The following is a 21,150-nucleotide window of genomic DNA, read 5'->3' on the forward strand; positions in this document are numbered from 1 at the left end:
GAATTTTAGCTGGTGTTTCTGATGTAAAATCTCATTTAAAAATTATCTGATTTTTGACTCCTTCCATTGTAGTTTTTAAATACTATTTTATTTATCATATTTCTACCATTATTGTAGTTTTTGCTCTGTTTTCATTTTTAACCGTGTTGTTTGGCCATGTGAGGTTTGTGTTTTGAAAAATGGTTTTGTTGGAGACCTGGGGATGTAAATGAGTTTGCCTAGAAACCACAATGGGTCAACTTCTGTTGTTTTAAATGTGCTACATAAATAAAACTGGCTTGACATTCGCTTGAAGAACTAAGAGAAAGCAGAAAGGTTACTCTGCCTCGGAGGCATTTACCTGCAACATGAAACCAGTGACATAGCTGCTCATCCAGCTCAGGATCCAAATTCACAAGTTAATTCCAGTAAAATGATAATTCTGACCTTCAGCCCACTTTGGGTTAAGACTCATTTGGTGATCATTGTGTCTAAGTTGTATTAAATGACCAACTCATCTAGAAGGAATGGCGACTCTTATGAAGTGTGGATGAGCTCATTAGTTCTTCAGACAGATGAACTTAAAATAGCCTCCGGGTGGCAAACGTCATGTGTTAACTCACTTAATCAATCAATACAAGTTTAAACAACTAAAGAAACAGTGCAGCGCTGTATCCAAACAAACAAAAATGCCAGTTAAATGCAAAGCTCATTCGCTAGCTAGCTTCTTGTTTTGAGGCACTCCTCTTTGCATTAGTCACAGATCACCACAACTACAAGCCGAAGCATCCACAGAGATGCGATAAATATGGCACACTTGTCTAATTGAAGCCACAAATTTGAAATGTCACTTGCTCCACTGAGTCCCTTAATCAGCATGCATTTGTTTTCAAATTCCAGTGTTCAGCTATAAAGTCAAGATTTAGCTCTGTGAAATTCAGTTTTGAGGCAGGGACACAAGCAAAAAAAAAAGACCTTGTGAACATCAGACTATGGGCATCTCTAAATACAGACTACAAACCTGCTTTTTAAAAATGCAACTGAGCCGACACCATTACGCTATAAATATTTCACACCACTTAATGTTTCCTACTTTGGAAAACTTGCCAAATATTTTGTCGTTTACATAAAGTAGACAGCAGTAAGACCTTCAGAGTAAATCTGTTCATGTTTTGTGACAAACTGAGGAAATTTATGCAAAAACTGCAACGACAAAGTATCAAAGACACTACTGGTGCAGACTTTTAAAAATTTAAAACTGTGCTCTGCATTTCAACCAAATGCACAACACAGACACCTCATCTCTGTCTTCTCCCAACGCGTACACCGGCTCCCCCTGTCATAGACAGCCTCCATGCTCATGCAGTGATTAGGAGTTGAATAGGGGAGCTGTCAGGTCATTCGTCTTTCCTCTCCTCTCCTCCTCTGTCTCCCCCATCCCCATCAGTCATGCCTTAACCACTGGCCTGGACACATAAACAAGATCAACACACACACCCTCGAGGAGTCGACGTGCACGCTTACACAGACACGAAGAAGACCCCACACACACACACACACACACACGCGCGCGCGCTACAGATTTACTCAAGCAGTCAAAACAAACAAAACACACACGGAGCTCTGGCTTTTAAAGAATCCAACAAGGACCCACGACATTAAGCAAATATTTACAGTTACAGTGACATGCAGGTGGATGAAAGGGGAGAAAAGTGCTACCAGAAACTCCCCGTGCTGCTGATGACATATTCTGACTGGTGTGTAAAAGGTCAGATGCATGTGTTAGCTCTTATTCTTGTCATTAAGTCCACACTGATGGGCACATTCTGTGTCCATGCCCTCCCCCCCTCTACTTTAACTCGATGCCTTAATGCTCTGCCCTCCATTTCCTCTTTACATCCATCCTATTTCTCATATCTTGTCTTCGTGCTAAAAGTAATCAGTAAATGTTCATCAGGCCAAGCATCCTTATCCAAATCCAGCATCCTTTACAGCCCTGAAATATCCTCTAAAAATATTAAAGAAAAAAAAGGAGCAGCCTGCCGTCACACACACACTCCTCACCCCTGTCAAGCTAACAAATTTGTTCATGACTATTTTCATGGCCATATCTACAAATTAAATCTAGAATCTGCATTTGACATTTGCTATGAGGCTCTTTCCTCAGTGAAATAAAAAGTCTGATTGGCGATCTTTCAGTAATAAACCCTATCACCACTTCACGGCAGAGCAATTTTTACTTTGCAGTCACAGGAGGAGATGACGACAGAAATATCTCCATTGTAAATCAGCCCATGGGGTATTGGGGGGGGGGGGGAATCTACCAAAATATGAATAAATAAATAGATAGAGAATGGTTATTTCTAGGATTAAAGTTTTCCGTGGGCATCTGTGATCATTTGTGTACCTGAGGCTTTATCAAGCGGCTGAACACTTCATAGAACTACGTAAAAGGAGGAGGAAAAGTAATCTAAAGCTTACAGATGGATCTGACACATGCCGTCCTGGTTTATTTTCAACTCATTCCTAATACATTGTGTTGGCTGCCTCTCTGAGACGGTCTTGTCCACAGTGCTGAAATTGCAGCTATCCGTGGTGCTGAAATCACAGACATCCTGGACAAAATTGGGTAAGAGCTATTGCACTTTTGTTCTTAGGATCTCCCTACAGTGGCATAAACAACAAGTTTAAAATCCAAGTGATAACTTCTGCAGACGACAATACGCTCCCTAAGTTGTGTTCTGTGACAGTGTTCAAGCTCATACAGAGGATGAATTACTATCAAAACACGAGCTTATCAGTTAGCTCGATATTTACAAACTCGCACATCAATCACAGCGAATTTACAGCTGTTTGTTTCCCTTTTTCTTTTTTGAGGGACAGTAATAGTGATTCTGGGAAATGCAGGAAATTACAGGCTAAAACAGATGAGATGGTGAAGGCTGATACAACAAAAGCTAATAACGGACACAAAACAACCCAGTGAATGCATCTGGACATCACACATTTCCTACACATAATGAGTTTTGAAACATTCCTAAAGTAATCATGCAGGACGACCAATTCACGACCACCAGGGAAAACCATATTCGCCAAGAATTATAAATAATATCTGGTGTGTTTTCCTTAAGCAGCGTGGCTCATCCGGTATAAAAAAAAAAAAAAAATGAAGTGCTGAACTGGCTAAAAGAATGACTTAAACTCTTTCAGACACTCTGAGACGCAAGCTTATTAAAACAGATTGCCGCTTAGTGGTATTTTGGGAATCCTTAAGCAGTCTGTGACGCACCGAAAGACTCATGATGTACTTCAAACCCACAGGGCATGTTGTCTCAGACTCTGCTAGCAGGTGTCTGGCCTTTTGTGTTAATTATACTTGAACGTGGGAATGATTATCTCATGATCCCTTCAAACAGAGAAGGAAAAAAAAAAGGTGGCCCTAACTAAAATGACAAAAAATGTATACATACACCTCTTATGTCAATTTAATGTTTATAAAAATTAACAACTCCCCTCAAACACTCCTGTCCACTGAACCGCAGCCCCTTCCGAGAGTTTTGATATAACATAAAGCAGCAGGGATCTTTTAGTGCCTGTAGAAAACATCAGAAATTCATAGTTTCACCCTGGGATCCTAGCTCAATAAAACTCATTACAAACCGTATCACATAGGGAGCCAGCAGTAGCAGAATTGGAGCCTATATGGCTAAAGGTAAAGTGTAAATAGATATTGTACTGCAAAAACTCAGTAACTGCTATACTTGTGTTTATTTGGCAACCTCAGTTCCATACACAATAATGGTGCCTACTAATTTTATATGACAGTTGTTTTAAATTAGAGCCAGCAGAGCATCTACAGTAGCCAGCATAACTACGTCAGGACCTTTTACCACAGTAACGCTAAGAGTGATTGTGTTAAAAGAATTGCTTTTAATGACTTTAGGATTCTATCATTGGGTTCGCAGCTGTATTGAAGTTTAGACTCCGAGCTCTTGGCCCCTGCAGGCATGAAAGCTGAACCAAAGAGCAGATTATCTTAACAGGGTGAGAAGCACTTTCAGCCTCTAAACTACTGGCAGTGTGATGAATTTAATTTGGATATACATGCTGAATCATTTTTGTCCACTATTTTAGATTACAGCCAGCAGCTTCAGGCACTGGGGTTTTGATGAAAGCACCTTCTGATGGTAGCGCTGTTGGTAGACTTCTGCACATGTCAGTGAATCTTGTTGACCTGTCAGAAGTGAGATGTAGTCTTTCTTTTAAGGTTGATGGGTAATTTAACATCTTCTCTAGTACCAGCTCAGAAGGCTTCGACGCTGTGCCCCGAATGTTAACGTGTGTTTATAATGAACAAGTTCACAGCACGCTTGGACAGATTAAAGTTTTTGTAATTCTTCCCAAATGTCAGACTGAAACATTAAATTTGAAGTCTTGCTGTGAGACTTCGGCGTGTGCAGTCCCAGGGCTGCATAACACCCAAATGTGTCTTGTTAAGGAAAATCTGAAACAAAATGTTTTTACTTCACTTAACCATCATTTCATTATATCAAAGCAACATTTGAAATAATTGCCCATTTAAATTCCACTCAGTCAATATTAAAAGCAGCAGTGACCACTCATTTACAGAATAATGCTACAATGAACACTTAGATCCACAAAATACTTTTTTTTTTTTTTTTACAACTTTTAGGTTTACATGTATAAAACATTAAATTAGTGCTAGGAATTTCCTGAAAAATGATATGTACACAGATTATACTTCCCTCATATCTGATTGGATACTTGTTTGAAACAGTATTGAAGTTATTAAGTTGTGACCTTCAATTTCAAATCCTAAAGAAATACTGTAGCTGAACACTGAACCACCTTTAACAGTCTAATTAGTGAGTAATGACTGAACACTCAGGTGATACATTGTATCGCTTTAAACCCATTTCCACGTCAGGTTCAAGATGTCCAGACTACAAAGTATCCATCAAGTGACTCATGAGTGTCTCCAAGGTAACTGATAACAATTAATCATAGAAATCCGAGTGCATTCTTAGAAAGCAGTTCCAAGACAACTACAAGTATGCCATGAAATAGGGCTGCTCAATTCATCGAATTTTAATCACGATTACGATCTGGGCTTTCAACGATCATTAAAAATGACTGAGCCGATTATTAGCCCCTCCCTCGTGCTTTACTCTTGCGCTGCTCCGTGTGGCAAATCGAGCGCACCTCTCTGCATTTTGAACACGTGTCACAACAATTAAGAGCAGCGGTCCCCAACCTTTTTTGCGCCACGGACCGGTTTATGCCCGACAATATTTTCATGGACCGGCCTTTAAGGTGTCGCGGATAAATACAACAAAATAAAACTAGTACCGGTACCGAAAAAAAAAAGGAAATTTATTCATAACACACGTGAAAAGACCAAGGAAAACCGAGTAAACGATAAAAACGCTAACAAAATAACGCTGACAACCGATAAAAACCCTGAAAACTATACATTTCACACCTGAGCCTCAACTCTCGCGGCCCGGTACCAAACGACTCACGGACCGGTACCGGTCCGAGGCCCGGGGATCGCTGATTAAGAGGACCCGAGGGAAGCTCGGAAAGCTAAGCAGAAGTTATTTGGAGAGGAGAGTGACTGCCGTTGGTTGAAAAGAGAGGTAAAAAAAAACAACAAAAAAAAAAAAAAAAAACTTCAGTGGTGTGGAAACATTATGGGTTCGCGGAGTCAGACGTGGATCAAGTAGACATAGTGTGTAAACTTTGCTACAGTGTCGTAGCTGCACCACAGAGCAACACTGCAAAGTTCACTAAACATAGATGTTTACATTTTTCATTTATTTTTTATATTGCAAACATTTGCACTGTTATCAGTATTTGCACACTATTTTATATTATTTTTTGACAATCTTTAAAGCCATTATTCAATACATTGTTATTGTTAAATAAATATCGTCAAATAATCGAGATCTCAATTTCAGTGAAAATAATCGTGATTATCATTTTTGCCATAATCGAGCAGCCCTACCATGAAAGCACATACATATAATTGAATGAGAAATAACTAGTTAGGCCCACAATTTATTGAGCACTTTGTGGAACCCCAATTAAGCAGTCATGTGTTTGATGTCATTACCATCCCACCACTTCATCAACTTCCATAACAACAGACGTGTGTTATAATTACAGCGACAGACTAAGACAGCAAGAGCACGGAAAACAGGATTCAGTGAGTCGCACGTCGCTTTCTAAAGATCAAAGTAAAGCAATATGCGTCTCCCCTATCCCAAAGAAGCCTCAGTATTGTACTACTGGGAGTAATGCCTCTCATTTCATGTGGACCTGTATTGATGACTACTGTCAGTAGTGATAGTGAGTCATCGAGTTTCTGCACTAATAAATATTAAGCTGTCAGAGCAGGACTTTTATTTTAAAATAAAAAGCAAACCAAAATGGAAATTCTTGACTCAACAGTCAAGCCCATGTTTAGTCCTTCCTCTTCATCATGCTCAGCATGCTGCCTTTAGTGCTACAACATTCACAGTCTCTATTTTGAGGGACTAGGGGAGCCCAGAACACCAAATGACTAACAGCGGCCTCTTATTTACAGAATGTACTATAACAGTCTAGTTTTTCCTCAGCACAAAACATCACACATTATTTATTTGAATATTTTTATAGCCTTATCATGGTTGCTGGATTTTCTAGTTAGTATTTATAGGTTTTGACATTTGGGTCTTCAGTTTTTTTAAATCAGAGCTCCTTCCTCTTCCTTTAGTTCCTGTGACTACACACACAGGTGTGTGTGTAGTTATCAGACTGTGTGTACAGCTCATGTGCACTGACCGTGGTTCTGAAATGGCTTTCTGGCAGCAGTAACTCGCAAAGTTACAGACTTTTATTAGCCTGAACAGCAGGGGAGGCACAGGTGAAACATGGATCTGTTTTATTTAGCTGTGCTAGTGAGCCAGCAGGAACAACAACAGGGCTCTGGCAGTGGCAGAGCTAAACTCTGTGCAGACATTTATTAACGTTATTAGTTACACAAGCATTTAACAAATCAAAATGTCCTACTGTGAGAAAAGTCTATTAGTAATGTTTACTTGCACAGCCAATAAACAAATCATAATGTGATTAATCCTGTAATGCGGCTGAGGTAGAGCCCATGTAAACAACACGCTCTGCTTTCCCTAAACGCTGATATATTCTCATAATCAGAAGTTATGTGCAGTTTTAGCTTCAATATTTAAAAAATGAGTTTAAAAAAATGTAAATATCTTAATCAAACTTTGACTCTGTACTGGAGGCTTAACTGCATTTTCCTTCAGTTTATTATCTTGATGAGGCATTCACCGAGTCACAAAGAAACCAGTGCTTCATTCTTTGGTGAGCACATCTACATTGTTTACGATTTTAAAAGATCTAAATGGAGAGCTTTACCACTAAAACATGGTAATACCAAAGGCCGAAATGTCATCTCACAAGCTAAGACTGTAATAATAATGTAGCCACGCCCTGTAAACACTAGGACTGATGCAGTACATTTACCAGCCACAGGTGTAAATCACAGCGTTAACCCAAGTAGCACAAAAATAAGAGCAGTAACCCTTTCATGCATGAATTATGACAACCTCAATCAGGATTTTTTTTCTTACGTATTTTTATTCATCTTTAGGCATGAAAAAAGATTTTTGAACTTAATTTTTTTAAAACATGTACTTTTCAAAGAGTTTTTTTTAACATGTCCACTTAGGTGGACAACATATGTTTTGACTTATGAATTTGGTATCGAGTGACACATCAGTGTCCAATGTTGTTGTTTATCTGCAAGTATACCATCAACACTGACACAAATACAAGAAAACAGCCTTTGAATAGCTGCCCACTGTAGTGACCCACTATATGTGAAAGGGTTAAACAATTTAACATGATTTTTTTAATACTTTAGTGATTTTGTGCCACAATGTGATGACTATAACTGGAACATTGTTACTGTACTCTGTGGTTAACATGTGGTTATATAAATCCAATAGAAGTAATGACTTATCATTACTTCTACCTCACTACTTATGATTTATCTACGCCATGCATGGACCAAACTATGATCTGAATAAACAGGAAAAAAGAAAAATGGAAAAAAAACAACAACTATGGAACACTCAGGTTATGACTGCTGCTGATCACTATGACGACCGGTGGTGAATGGCAAAATCCCAACATCTGGTTGAGCCTGTGTCCTTTTGACTTGTGTACCTCATTCCTGTGATTACCAATGCAGGATTGTACAGATCCTCTGATGACACACAGGGACAAACAGTTTTAAATCCTCTGAGCTGTAACACGTTCTAGAAAACTGTTGAATTCAACTGTAGAAAAACCAAAAAAAAACCAAAACACTCAATAGTGTGAATCATGCCTCAATCACAACAACTTTCATGGGACCTTAGAACAGACATAGAAGCGCTGGAAAAAAGCTACAAAGCATTTCTAAAGACTTGAATGTCCATCAATCCACATTTAGACAAATTGTCCACAACTGAAGGAAATTAGGCTGCTATTGGTATTCTCCCTAGGAGGGGGCATCCTCCAAAGACTACACAAAGAGAACAATGTTCAATCCTCAAACAGGTTAAAAGAACTAAAGGATAACAGCGAGAGACCTTGTAAAAAGGTAAATGATGCCTCAAAGAAAACCCATTTCTCCAAGAACACACTCGAGCACTCTTAAGTTACAATACTTACCAAAGTCCAGCTTTCTGACAAAAATAACAATACATTTGGCTGCTCCCTTTTTCACAAAGGCCTGCCACAGTGGGTAGCTGCACATATATGATTTGGCAGATTTTTTTTATTAATAGTATTTATTTTATTTCTATTTATTTATACATACACCAGATGCACTCCCTGACACAAACCCACCTACATGGATCAACCCGGGAATCTTTTGCTCGTTAGGCGAATGTGTAAACCACCACACTGTGGAGACGACTTTTAGACACAAATACACAATTTCTTTGGGGGTAAAAGGCTGTGCTGCACACTAACAGAGGTACAGGGAGTACCACGGCTTGGGGCCTGGATGTCTTGCCACCATTGAGAGAACAATGGATTCCAAATCACAACAGCTACTACAGGAGAGTGTCAAGCAGCGGCTCAGCTGAACAGAATAGTTGATATATTAAAAAAAATAAATAAAGTTCATGTTTTGGAATGGCTAAGTAAGAGTTGTGACCCCAAACGAATTCAGATGCTGTGGCATGACCTGAGGCAGACTGTTCAAGATGTCCCAGAAATACTGATGAACTCCAACTTGTTTTGTAGGGAGAAATCATCTAAAACTCTCCCAAGATTCAGTGCAAACATCTACAGGAGACATCTTATGTTGTGGCTGATGCTGATGAAGGAAGTGCTGCGAGTCATTTAATTGAAGAGATGACCTTATCCAGCCAGCGCTGGGTAATTACGGCGTGTGTTCAGTAAAGACATGAAAAGTCTACTGTTGTGTTCCTATTTTAGATGGCGTTTGCCTATAACTGTGACATAGGAGACAATCACGCAGCATTAATGAGTCCAAGGGGTTCACAAATGTATCCCCAATACACACACACACCTGCTTTTCTAACACAGAACTAATGCCAAGACACTGCAGCTTATTTCAGGGGAAACAATCAACAAACAAAATCTCATTTGCATTATTTTCATTTGCACCTCCCAGCTTTGTATTTTGACATTTAACAGCCTTTTCTAACAGCTCGCTGCATTTCTGTACAGACCCATTTGTGTAGTTCCCCTGCACACACGAAGTTAATAGTTGCCTCTTAACCACTGTTTGTAATTTCCACTTGTAAACTGCAGCAGCACACTTCATTAAAGCAACACACTCTTGGAAATATTCAGCTTGAATGTGCGATTCTTTTCTCTCACCAATTCGTCCCTGAAGTCATTTCTGTCCTGTGCCTGTACGTCTGAGTGCATTTGTCAGGGTTGTACGCATGAAGCAATATAGACAAATGAGGACCAGCATGTTTTTCCTCCCTCACACTGCATTTACTGCGGCTCATTGCTGGTAAACTGTCGACCAGCAGCAACTTGGAAATCATTTGGAGACACTATTACTAATGCAGGTGAAATAAATAAAAGAAAAATGACATGCAAACGGCTCCAGAGCAAAATTAGATGATGTTGTGCGACTGTGTGTGTGTGTGTGTGTCCTTCTCTCTCATTATCCCCAGATTGAGACAAATAGAGGGGATCTTGCCCTTCGATCTAAACCTCTACACAGCTGAGCAAGTGTGCCATGCGGGTTTCTGTGTGCGCGTTTCATTTAGCCTTGTGAGAGGTGTGTGTGTCTAACATCAATGCCGTGTTGGCCACAGAGTCCGTTTGTGCGTTGTGGTATCGCACGGTCATTTCAATCTGTAGGTGAAGGTGTGCATTCGGTCACGGATGTTCTCTGGATGTAGGTGCAACACTTGTGTGTGTGAACAGAAGCATTTACCACACTGGTGATTATGTGCGACATGTTTGTGCACAGTGGTGCTCAATGAGCGCACTCGTTTGTGGGTTTCAGTGCTGCTTATATTTAGTCACTGTGTCTCACAATTTTCAGTGAATCACAAGCAGAAAGCAGTAGCTTAAGAATAAAATTCCTGAACTTATTTAATAAGAGGATTAAGTACAAGTATGTGAAATCCACAATATATGTGGTGGCATATTTGTTGACCTGGAAGAAAAGATATAAGCATCTTGAATTGACTGGATTGGCGGTGGGTGCACTGATAAGGCAGTCAACGCAGGTATTTCAAGCTGGCCTAAGAAACACTGATTTTTTGAGATATTACAATTTATTAACATGTTACCTGTTTACCTGATCTGTCCACTTGTGTCCGATAATTACAGATTATAGTAAGGGATCTGTCACTGCTGCATACGAGTCAAGTCAAGCATGTTTCAGTACTCTCTCAGTGGAATAACCTGAAAGAGCAAAATGAACTTCCTAGTTCCTCTCGCTTTGCCTCATCTCAGCCACTGTGTGCGCCTCTGACAGGCTCTTTGCATTACAGTGCTGCCACTCCTTGCTGTCCAGGAAAAATGATGAGCCATTTCCTGCTGCTGTGTCCTGTAGAGGAACAGATCGCTTAGATCCAGCTTATTTTAAAGTGCTTAAGAATGCCGGCAGTATGACTCACAGTCTACAGAAGAATGCATTTAAGACTTAAGGCTGCATTGAGAAAAAGAACCTAAACATGTGAAATGTCTAAAACCTTTGCACCATAGTGTGAAATACTACAAAATCTAAATCATCAAGGGTGAAAATGGCTTTCAGTTTTTCCCCATCTCATTCAAAAACACACACCTATATACTTGCTGCCGGCAAGGACGTGTTCTGCAGCTGCTGTCAAGGTTCCATATTTGATTCAAGCTGCACAGTGCTGACCAAACTTCACCTTTTCTGTTTGATGGTAGCCCACATCTACTCAATTGTTTAAGAAGAGCCATTCAGCAAAATCCTTTTAAGTCTGTTCTAACACTCGGTGTGTTTGGATGCAAGATGAATTAGCAGATGGGGACCTGAGCAACCTTTACAAGGGAGAAATCATTGTGGTCAGATGGCAGTCGCATCTCTGAAAACAGCAAAGACTGTGGGCTGCTCTGAGTCAGCAGTGGCAACTACTTGCTCATCTCTATAAAGAGATGGTAGCAAGCACGAATATGCACAACCTCCAGGTAGGGACACTGTTCTGGGTTTTTTATTGTACTGTGAGAAGTACTGACCTATGGAGCCCCGCAGGGGACATGGGAGAAAAAAAAAAATTAAGACTGACTTTTGCGAGATCTCGCAAAACAAACTCGGGATCTCGCAAAACTTTTGCGAGATTTCGCAAAACTTTTAGCAGCATTCTTCGGACGCTGGCTCGAAGCCGACCGGGAGGTCGAGGCACGATGTGCCGGGAAAGCGGTGTTCCTCCCGGCTGTAGTAGGTCTCGACCTCCCATTAGCTCGAAGCTAACGGGAGGTCTCGACCTAAATGCGGCTAAAACTTTTGCGAGATCCCGCGTTAGTTTTGCGAGATCCCGCAAAACTTTTGCGAGATCCCGAGTTAGTTTTGCGAGATCCCGAGTTAGTTTTGCGAGATCCCGAGTTAGTTTTGCGAGATCCCGCAAAAGTCCGTCTTAATTTTTTTTTCTCCCATGTCCCCTCTGGGGCTCCGTACTGACCAAATCTTTGAACACAGGAAAAGAGCAGAAAGTAAAAACAGGAAAGTCTTATTTAGCTTTATGATGCTCGCATCTACATTAGATTTTGTTTGTCTTTTTCACAGCTCATTGCTTTCTGTCAATTTTGGAGAGGTGTGGATGTTCAAATACAAACTCCATTGCTAAATCCAACATGCTGCTTTAATTTCCCGTCAGAAACAAATATGCAACTGATGGCACACACCACTAGTGAGTTGACCACTGAACCAAAAGAAAGATATCGATGGATGTGTTCAGCGCCGGGTCAGTAGGCCAACTCCCCTGCAACTGTTTTCACTTTGAGGGCTAATTTGGCCTGACCAAACCAGAACAGGTCTGGCCTCTTTCTGATTAAGTGCAGTGCTACTCAGAGTGAACTACACATCCTGCCAATCTTTCTGCTTAGTTCTCAGTCCGAGGGAAAAAAAAAGACTTTCCCCTTGTGTGCTTTACTTTAACCAGATTGAGCTGTAGAAGCAGATGATCTGCTAAGGATGCACCTTTGCCCTACTTTATGTGAAAAAGCATTGTATTTTATTCATAAGTGCACTGAAGTGGGATGTATATAAACCAACTTGTGTCAGTAATGAGAGTTTCTCGTGACTCACTTGATCCGTTAGCCAGCATTAGGTCATGTCATTTATTTCGTCCAGCAAGGTCGCTCGCTCTGGGAAGAGAACTGGGTGCTACAACACTAGAGGTTTGATTAATTGTGAATCAACGGGCCATCAACTGGCCGCTCTAAATGACTGGATGAAATAATATATCAAACATCCCCTTGCTGGACCTTCCTTTGAGGGAGGTTTGGCTTACAAAGTTAAAAATATGTTGGCCCACAGCAGCAGGAGAAAAAAAAAAATTCAAGAGGGAGAGATCAAGGAACGACATATATAAGAAAGAAAAAAAATGAATGTTGGGGAGTCAAATGCTTGAAATGGAAATGAAGAAAGGAGATAAACAGGAAGGGGGCATAAATTGTGAAAGATGAACAAAAAAAATTGAGTCTTGGGTTGAAATTTAGATACATGAAAAACCAATTCACCCATAACAGAACCACATCTCCATCCCTCATCTCGTTCCTACCATCTCTCTCTGAAGTTTCATCTCCAGTGTGTGATTTTGTTGCAAAACAGAACTGCGCTTATGTGAAATTTGGGAGTGACTTAATTCCAACATCCAATAGCTCTGATGTTTTAGGTCCTGCCTTAGTAATGGGACACACACAGACACACATACACGCGCCCGAAGATGGTTTCCATTTCACGGCCGTTTCCAGCAGCTATCAGCGCGGCAGGGAAATCAAGCCCTCGACCACCGTTTGAAGTAGTATCAGCTGCACTCGCTCCTATCGCCTTCCTATCACTCCATCCAGCCCTCTCTTCTATCTCTCAGTAACCCCTCTTCCTCACTTATCTCCCTTATGCCCTCAGAGATCTTTGGCCCCTTCCCTACGTCCCCGTCCTCTCTCTCTTAATCATCATCGTCTGCTCCCGCTCTCATCCTGGTCCGACTGAGAATTGCTCGAGGCGGTAAAAACTTCGCTTCCCCTTGTCACACCAGCCGTCTTTTTTTCCTCCCCCTCCACCATCTCTCCTTCCTTCTGTCCACCCAACCCTCCATCAGATTTTGTGTAAAAATACCCCTACAACTACGAAATATTATATCCGAAATATGTTTTATCAGTACTTCTCTATATATGACTGCACCACAATCTTTCAGGCCTGTTTTTTAACAGAAGGTGATCGGGCCTCATTGTATGCTTCAATCTACAGCAAACCAAAGAGACGCAGCATGCGGAACCTTAGCTTCTCTCCTAAGGTCTCTTATTTTGTCACACAACTACTTATGTCACTTTTATGTATACCATTAAGTGCTAATTATGCTTTCATTTGCATGGAGACCATCTGAAAATGTGCATTATTGTCCCCATTTGTGCAATTCACTCCTTGTATTTCCTTTCTCAGCAAGAAACACTTTGCAAACACACCTGCATGTAGTTAGTTTAACCCCTAGGCTCCTTTTTTCCTAAATTTTGCAAAGTACAAAAAATATATATTAAAAAAAAAAAAAAAAAAATGCCAGAACTCAGTAAGAGCTTCATACCTGGAAGGCCAAAATGAACAACTGTGCACACTGTGGAAAAGAGAAACCTGGGAGAACTTCTCCTTATTCTTTCCAGCACGCTGAAGTGAGATATAGAGAAAAAGGTTTTCTAGGCTTGCATGTAGAAATGTAAATGTGAGAGTAGATAACATGCATTAGATATAGCGACATCTCGACATCTCTAGATAAATAGAGCTATATCTATGACAGATATATCGTGTGAGCGAGCGAGAGCGAGCGAGCTACATCTCCGTCTGTCTGTGTACATTCACTCGCTGTTTCAAATTTTCTTTAATGCAAATATTTAAAGGTATGTGAAATATCTAATCCCATGATAGCAGCTGAATGCATTTAGAAAATGTGAACATGAAGACCTGATGAAGTTCAACCCGGCGTCAGAATAAGGAAGAAAGGTGATTTAAGTGGCTATCAGTGTGCCATAGTGTTGGTGCCAGACAGGTTGCTCTGAGGATTTCAGAAACTGCTGAACTACTGGGATTTTCCCCACACAACCATCTCTAGGATTTACAGAGGATGGTCGGAAAAAGAAAATATCCAGTGAGCAGCAGTTCTCTGACCTCTAGAATCAACAAGGCATTTTTGCCCAGAGGAGAATGGCCAGACTATCTTAGCTGATGAGAAGGCAACAGTAACTTAAGTATCAGCTCATTATAACCAAGGCTGTAAACAAGCATAACAAATGCAGAAGAGCGTCTCTGAACACAACATGTGGAAGGTTGAAGCAGATCGGCTAAAGCAGCAGCAAAAAAACGACAATGGGCGACACTCTTAAGGTGAGAACAGGAAATTGAGGCTATTATTTACATGGACTCACCAAAATTGGACAACAAAAGAGTGTAAAAATGTTCATGAGCCTCAATCAGCTGTGACATTTGGATGGTCGGGTCACACTTGGACATAAACAGAAAGAAAAGCATGGATCCATCCTGCTTTCTATCAGCGGTTCAGGCTGCTGCTGTAACTGAGCATTGTTTAAACACTACAGCCCACCTGAGTATCTTTGCTGATCATGTCCATCCCTTATGATCAGTGCACCTATCTTCTGACGCCGCTCCCAGTAGGAAAAGACACGGTCACAAACTCAAGTCATCTAAAACTGGAGCTGGAGATTCCCAACATGGATGTGCAGCTGACAAATCTGCAGCTACTGTGTGATGTCATCATGTCAATATAGACGTAAAATCTCTGATGGACGTTTCAGCACTTTTTAAAAAATCTAAGCTGTGAAGAATTGGGCAGCTATAAAGGAAAAATGGGGCCAGTAAACTATAACTCTGAAATGTAATGAAAGAGAAGACTAATATTAAAGTATCTCAATTTTAATCATATTAGTACTAAACAGCCTCATTAGTGCTCTATGACCTTTGGCTTTATAGCAAAGACGGGGTCCAGTACAGACACCTAACTGGTGGGAGGGGGTAATGCATGCCAAATCCTTATTCTGTGCATTTCCTATATATAGATTAACAAATCCCACCAGTGGACTAAAAACAACACGGTGCCACATCTACATCTGAGCACACATTCTGAAAGTGCATCTTTTTACTTATTTTAAATTAACTACATTGAGCCAGTGTAGGTCGTTGTCATCACTCTTCTTCCTCATTGTTAGTCTCCCACATTCTCCATCCCCAACTCCTCATCTTGGCTCTTCCTCCTCCTATAGCACATCTTCCGTCTCTTTTCCTCCTTACTCTCCCCCCACCCCTCTACACCTCAGCCCTGTATTTGTCCTGCTCCTCATCTACATGCCTCTCTCTTGTGCACACTCTTTCAGTCTGATGCTTGACGCTGCCGGAGACCGATCACAGCGCTTTCCTTTGCTGCTCAATGAGAATCGCACACTTCTTCCCCAGATAAGGACAAAAGAAAAGAAGATGAGATGCAGACAAATGGGAAAAAACAAAATCAAGAGTCAAGTGACTCTGTGGAAGCAGGACAAGTAAAAGAAAGATCCCTTCCTGAGGAGAGAGGAGATTTCTAAAAATACAAGCCAGCTTACTCTGCATTCTGTTATTTTCTCTCTCCCTTCTTTGTCCCCTCCTTCATTCAGTACCTGTTCTGTGGGATTAACATGACTTAAAATTCAATCAGCCTACAGCCCTGACGGAAGAGCGACAGAGGAGGCAGACAGAGCGCTGCAGCTGTCGACCGAGTGAGGGGACGACCAACGGGAGAGAGAGAGGCAGACGAAGAGACAGAGATACCAACGAGAGAGAGAGAGAGATGGGTGTTTTTCCACGGAGCTGAGAGAGCGAAAGCCGCGGAGACGGAGAAATGTGACGGCTTCAGGAGTCATGGTGGTGGAATGATCCGGAAAACGAGGTTAGTAAATACATCTTTTTATCTCACAGAGGGCAAAACAGGGGTGAAAGATGCTAGATGAAGATGAAAGAACAATGAGACGACTCAAAAAACAGAAAAATAGCTCTACTGTGCTTTTGAAGTAGCAAAGTGCACACAGGAGGAGAAGAGGGAGGAAAACTGGAACGAAAAGAAATGAATTGCAGATAATAAAAATTAAATGTAAAAAAAAAAAGATCCAGTGGGCTTGTAACATACATGCAGCTGCGGCACTAACATATAGATACACACTGAAAGGAACACACTCGCCGAGAGACACTGACAGAGTGCAAAGATTTAAAGCACGATAATGAGATTGTTTTCTTAAAAGGTGCCGGTTTGATTGACAGGCCAGAGAGTGGAGGCGGGTGGACTTTTGAACCGTCTGACATTTGTGCCACTGATCAATAGACCAGTTGTTTTATCAGGCTCAGTGTGTGTCTGTGCGTGAGATTCAAAGACAGAGCAAGTAAACGGAGATGCAGAGGCTGTGCGTGCTTGCAGAGAGTATCACTGCATGGCTACTTGGATGCGTGCGCCAGCATGTGTAAATGTGTTGCACGACTGTGTGTCTGTGTGCGTGCCGAGTGCATTTGTGAGCGCAAGAATCATCCATTGCAGCCTACCGAGAAGTGCTAAGAGGGTCTCGGAGCTATCGATTCCCTCTGACTGACAGGTGAGAGACAGAGGGAGTGTGGGAAACAGAGGGAGAAAGAAATGAGGGGATGGCAAGTTGAGGAGGGGGCCGTAAGAGAGGCGTGAGTGACAGAAGTTGTGGAAACAGGGAGGTGTGGAGGCATCAGAGGGAAAAGGGAGGTCAGCAGGGTGGAGCAGCGAAAGGCTGATTTATAATTTATGATGCACACAAAAGGAGTTTTCAAAATGGAGCACATGCACAGTACACACTGCATTTACACTGTCTCTCTCGTTTTAGGTTTTCCAGCCATCTCCCAGGTTACTCCCAAACCACCTTTTCTGCACTTGCCTCCAAGGTCATCAACAAACGGCTAATTCAGCGTGAGAGAACAAATGCAGCAGCGAGTGTAGAAGAGCCCCGAGACACACCGGAGACCGCTCCTGGAAGTGAGGGACGAGAGGAAGGCGTGAAAAGAAACAAAACTGAGCGTGTACAAGAACAAAGAAAGGACCAGATGAATGAATAAAAGAAAAGGGGAGCTGAGAGTGGAGGCAAAAAAAAAGGAGCAAAGGGAGGGCGATGGAGGAGAGAGGAGGTGAGAAGGGGAGGTGAAGACTACTGCTTGGATTCTTACTTGACTGAACTGCTTGAGACAGAAAAGTTGAACACAGCCATGAGGAAATCGTATCAAGATGCCATAAATAGGATTTTAAGCAAAGTGGATTCCTGGATTTTTTTCAAACCCGAGTCTCTTTTTCGGAATACCGCACCAGGATTGAGCGAGTAATTCAGGATTTCCCAGGTTTTCTTCATCTATAGAAGCCTAAGAGGATATCGTGGGATTGGAATTTCTCCAACTCTCTGGTTGTCTGACACTGACCTATATCCGTCTCCTTTTGATGTGTGTGGGGATGTGTGAGTGTGGAGCGGAGTAGGACAGGTTTCAGTGCAAGCACACAATCTCCCACCCCCCTGTGCTGGCTCAGAATAAGTAGAAACACCTGGGGCAAGATCTGTGCAACATACACACACACACACCCTCAAACCAGGATAACATGTGGAGCTGATTCGGATTATAGAGCCGCACAGACAGAAAAGGTAATGTCCATGCAATTCCACACACACACACACACACACCCACACACACACACACACACACCCCCACACACCAGAAAAGGCAAATCTATATCTGCATGGCTAGCTCTCTTGTGCTGAATCATTGAGTAAATCAATGCAGTTGCACACCAGCACTCACTGAACTGGGAACTCAGAGCTCTGTGCCCCTCTCCCTCTCTCTCCCACACACACACACACACACACACACACACACACAGGACTACAAAATGAACAAAAGTGCATTCAGAAGTTAGAAGTAGTGTCAAATCTACCACTTGGCACCAATTTTAACCTTTTCTTATCATCCTTGTATTCTTTTCACATCCTTTTTCACTCTACCCTCCCATTGAGAATCTGTGTGTGTCTGAGTGTCAGCCAGCTGTCTTGCATCACATTACCTACTAGGTGTGTCTCAGCTTGGCTTTCATCACCTTGCCTTTATGTAATCTCACCTGGCGTGCTGTGTGTGTCTGTGGGGTTGACTGTGTGTCTGTGGTGTCAGCAGCAGCAGCCTAAGCAGCACAGATCCGTACCAACCTCCCTTTGTTTGGGGCTTTTTACGTAAGCTTTGCCTGCGTGCGCACACAAACGCGCAGATTTGGCACACTGACACGGGAGATCAGACAGACTGGACAGAGAAGGATAAGAGGGCGATGAGAAAGAAACGGAGAAGGGAGAGAGGGTAAATAGTGATGTGCGGAGATGGAAAAAGGAAAGGGAGGGGTGGCACATGATAGTGGTGGTGGGTATTGAAGGCTAAGAGAGGTCAGATGGAAGGATGGCAGAGGGTGAGTTATAATCAGTGACAGACTGTCATGTGACAAGGAAAAAACAATGAGTGGAAGGAGTAGGAAAGGATACACAGTGACGTGATGAAGGTCTTATGGTAACAGTGAAAAAGCAAAGAAATGGAAGGCTCAAGATGAGCACAGTGTTGTATAATCGAGATTTCAGAAGCAAGAAACTACATTAAAATGAAAAACAGAAGAGCCAATCACAGGCAGTGGGGGGAAAAAGACCTGAGATGAGTGACTAGATAATAAAAGTAAGAAAGAGACACATCCAGGCTAGAATAATACATGAATGAGGATTGACTGGGTGGGAATTAAAAATAGAAAAAGAGATGAGAAGAAATAATTAACAGTGACAGATGGTCATCATTATGTTGCTTTCTACTGTTACCATTGGCTACAATTAGTCTTGCATGGCCCCAAAAACTCTGTTAAAGATCACTAACACCAGTAACGAGCTATTTGGAGATATAACTAGGAGGGGAATACAACGTACCATAGGGCTTTTCCATGTAAAAAGACGAGCCAATTATCGAGCCCGGCTTATAGGAAAAGTGAAAAATCTACCTTAGAGGAACATTAATTATCCCGGAAACAAACGAGATTCAGCTTAAAACAATACGGCACATGTGAACAATAAGCTTTCTGAATAACCAAGACAGGGCTCATTATTTGCTCCGTTGATAGTTTACAGTTTTGACTCCCGCTTTGAACGGGGGCACAGCTAATGCAGAAGAAATGACGACTAACTCCTTTTGAAGTGCAACAAAGAGGCTGTTTGGTTTCTATTAAGCAAATCATCAATCTATAATTGGCTCTGCTCTCCTGCTACTGAGTTTCATAAGAATACAGAGCAGGTAAGTGTCATTTGACTCAAACAGTGAAATAAAAGCAGAATAAAAGAACAATTTCTCAATTATGTTGTTAATGCTCCATGTGGCTTCTTGTTACCGAGGGTGTCTGCCCGTCATTCCCAGGCAACAGTAAGGCAGGTGAACAGATGGGGCACTTGCTGTTCAAAATACAAGACTTGCCAAGATAAACAAACTGAATGTGTGTATATATATTATATACATTTATTAACTGATGGGTTACCGGGCAGTGTTGGTTGTGTGCTAGTTAGTGTGATCTAGCTCAAACAACATGTAAATCCAGACATTTTTGCAGTATGAACTGCATCTGGCCTGTGAATTAAGACTAGGCTGGGTAATTATAATTATACTAGCATACTATAAGTCTGATATGCTAATAATTACATTAAACTTGCTCTCATGCATTTTTTAATCTTTAGAAATGGTAAAAATACCCCAGAAAAGCCAGCTAAACGTAGATTAGAGCCCATTATTAAATACTTATGCACACCACTTCAATATAGCAAAAAGTCAAACTCAGTTATGGTGACTGGACAGTAGCTGGTTGCGGGGCGAGGCCTCACTGAACAGCTGATTAATGAATAAAGAGCCAAAAGGAAGATGAGGGACCCAAATAAGTGGAAAAGTCATGAACATTAATGATAATTACATGAAACAAAAAAAAGACAGGCACGATTAAACATCAAAGATCATAACCTATGATGGATGTAGGATGTCACACACCTGCTTGATTTAACCAACTTTCCATCAAGGAGAGAAGTGGAAAGTTTGAAACCCTGAAACAAGGGAAACGTGGTTACTGTCAGGAGGATGGCACTTGATGGATGAATGGACGAAAGAGGGGAAGACAAACGGTGAAAGGAGAGACGTGAAAAGCTGAGCTGTTAAGGAATAGTGGGAGGATCAAAGGGTGAGGCATCAGGCCGCTGTCGGGATCAGGGATCAGAGCGGCAGATGATGGACAGAGAGGTACAGATGATAGTGTGATGAAGAGGCGTAATTACAACACTGTTTAAGATAGGGAGGAACACTCGGAGGATGTAGAGAGACTG

General features: G+C 41.6%; 2 protein-coding genes across 3 annotated transcripts in view; one reads left to right on the plus strand and one right to left on the minus strand.

The window, feature by feature from the left end:
• Positions 1 to 21,150, minus strand: part of pcxb (pyruvate carboxylase b) — a 291,593-nt gene that overhangs the window by 61,441 nt on the left and 209,002 nt on the right. The gene's annotated exons all lie outside the window — the stretch shown is intronic.
• The window catches only part of LOC146391443 (leucine-rich repeat and fibronectin type-III domain-containing protein 4), a 36,909-nt gene continuing 31,848 nt past the window's right edge, over positions 16,090 to 21,150 (plus strand). The window contains exons 1-2 of the mRNA XM_084924411.1: positions 16,090 to 16,664; positions 17,617 to 18,417. The gene's annotated coding sequence lies outside the window, so the exon portion shown is untranslated. The remainder of the gene's footprint in view (positions 16,665 to 17,616; positions 18,418 to 21,150) is intronic.

Source organism: Perissodus microlepis, chromosome 3 (assembly GCF_051167445.1).
Source record: "Perissodus microlepis isolate ML-2025 ecotype Zambia chromosome 3, ASM5116744v1, whole genome shotgun sequence".
Taxonomy (NCBI): domain Eukaryota; kingdom Metazoa; phylum Chordata; class Actinopteri; order Cichliformes; family Cichlidae; genus Perissodus; species Perissodus microlepis.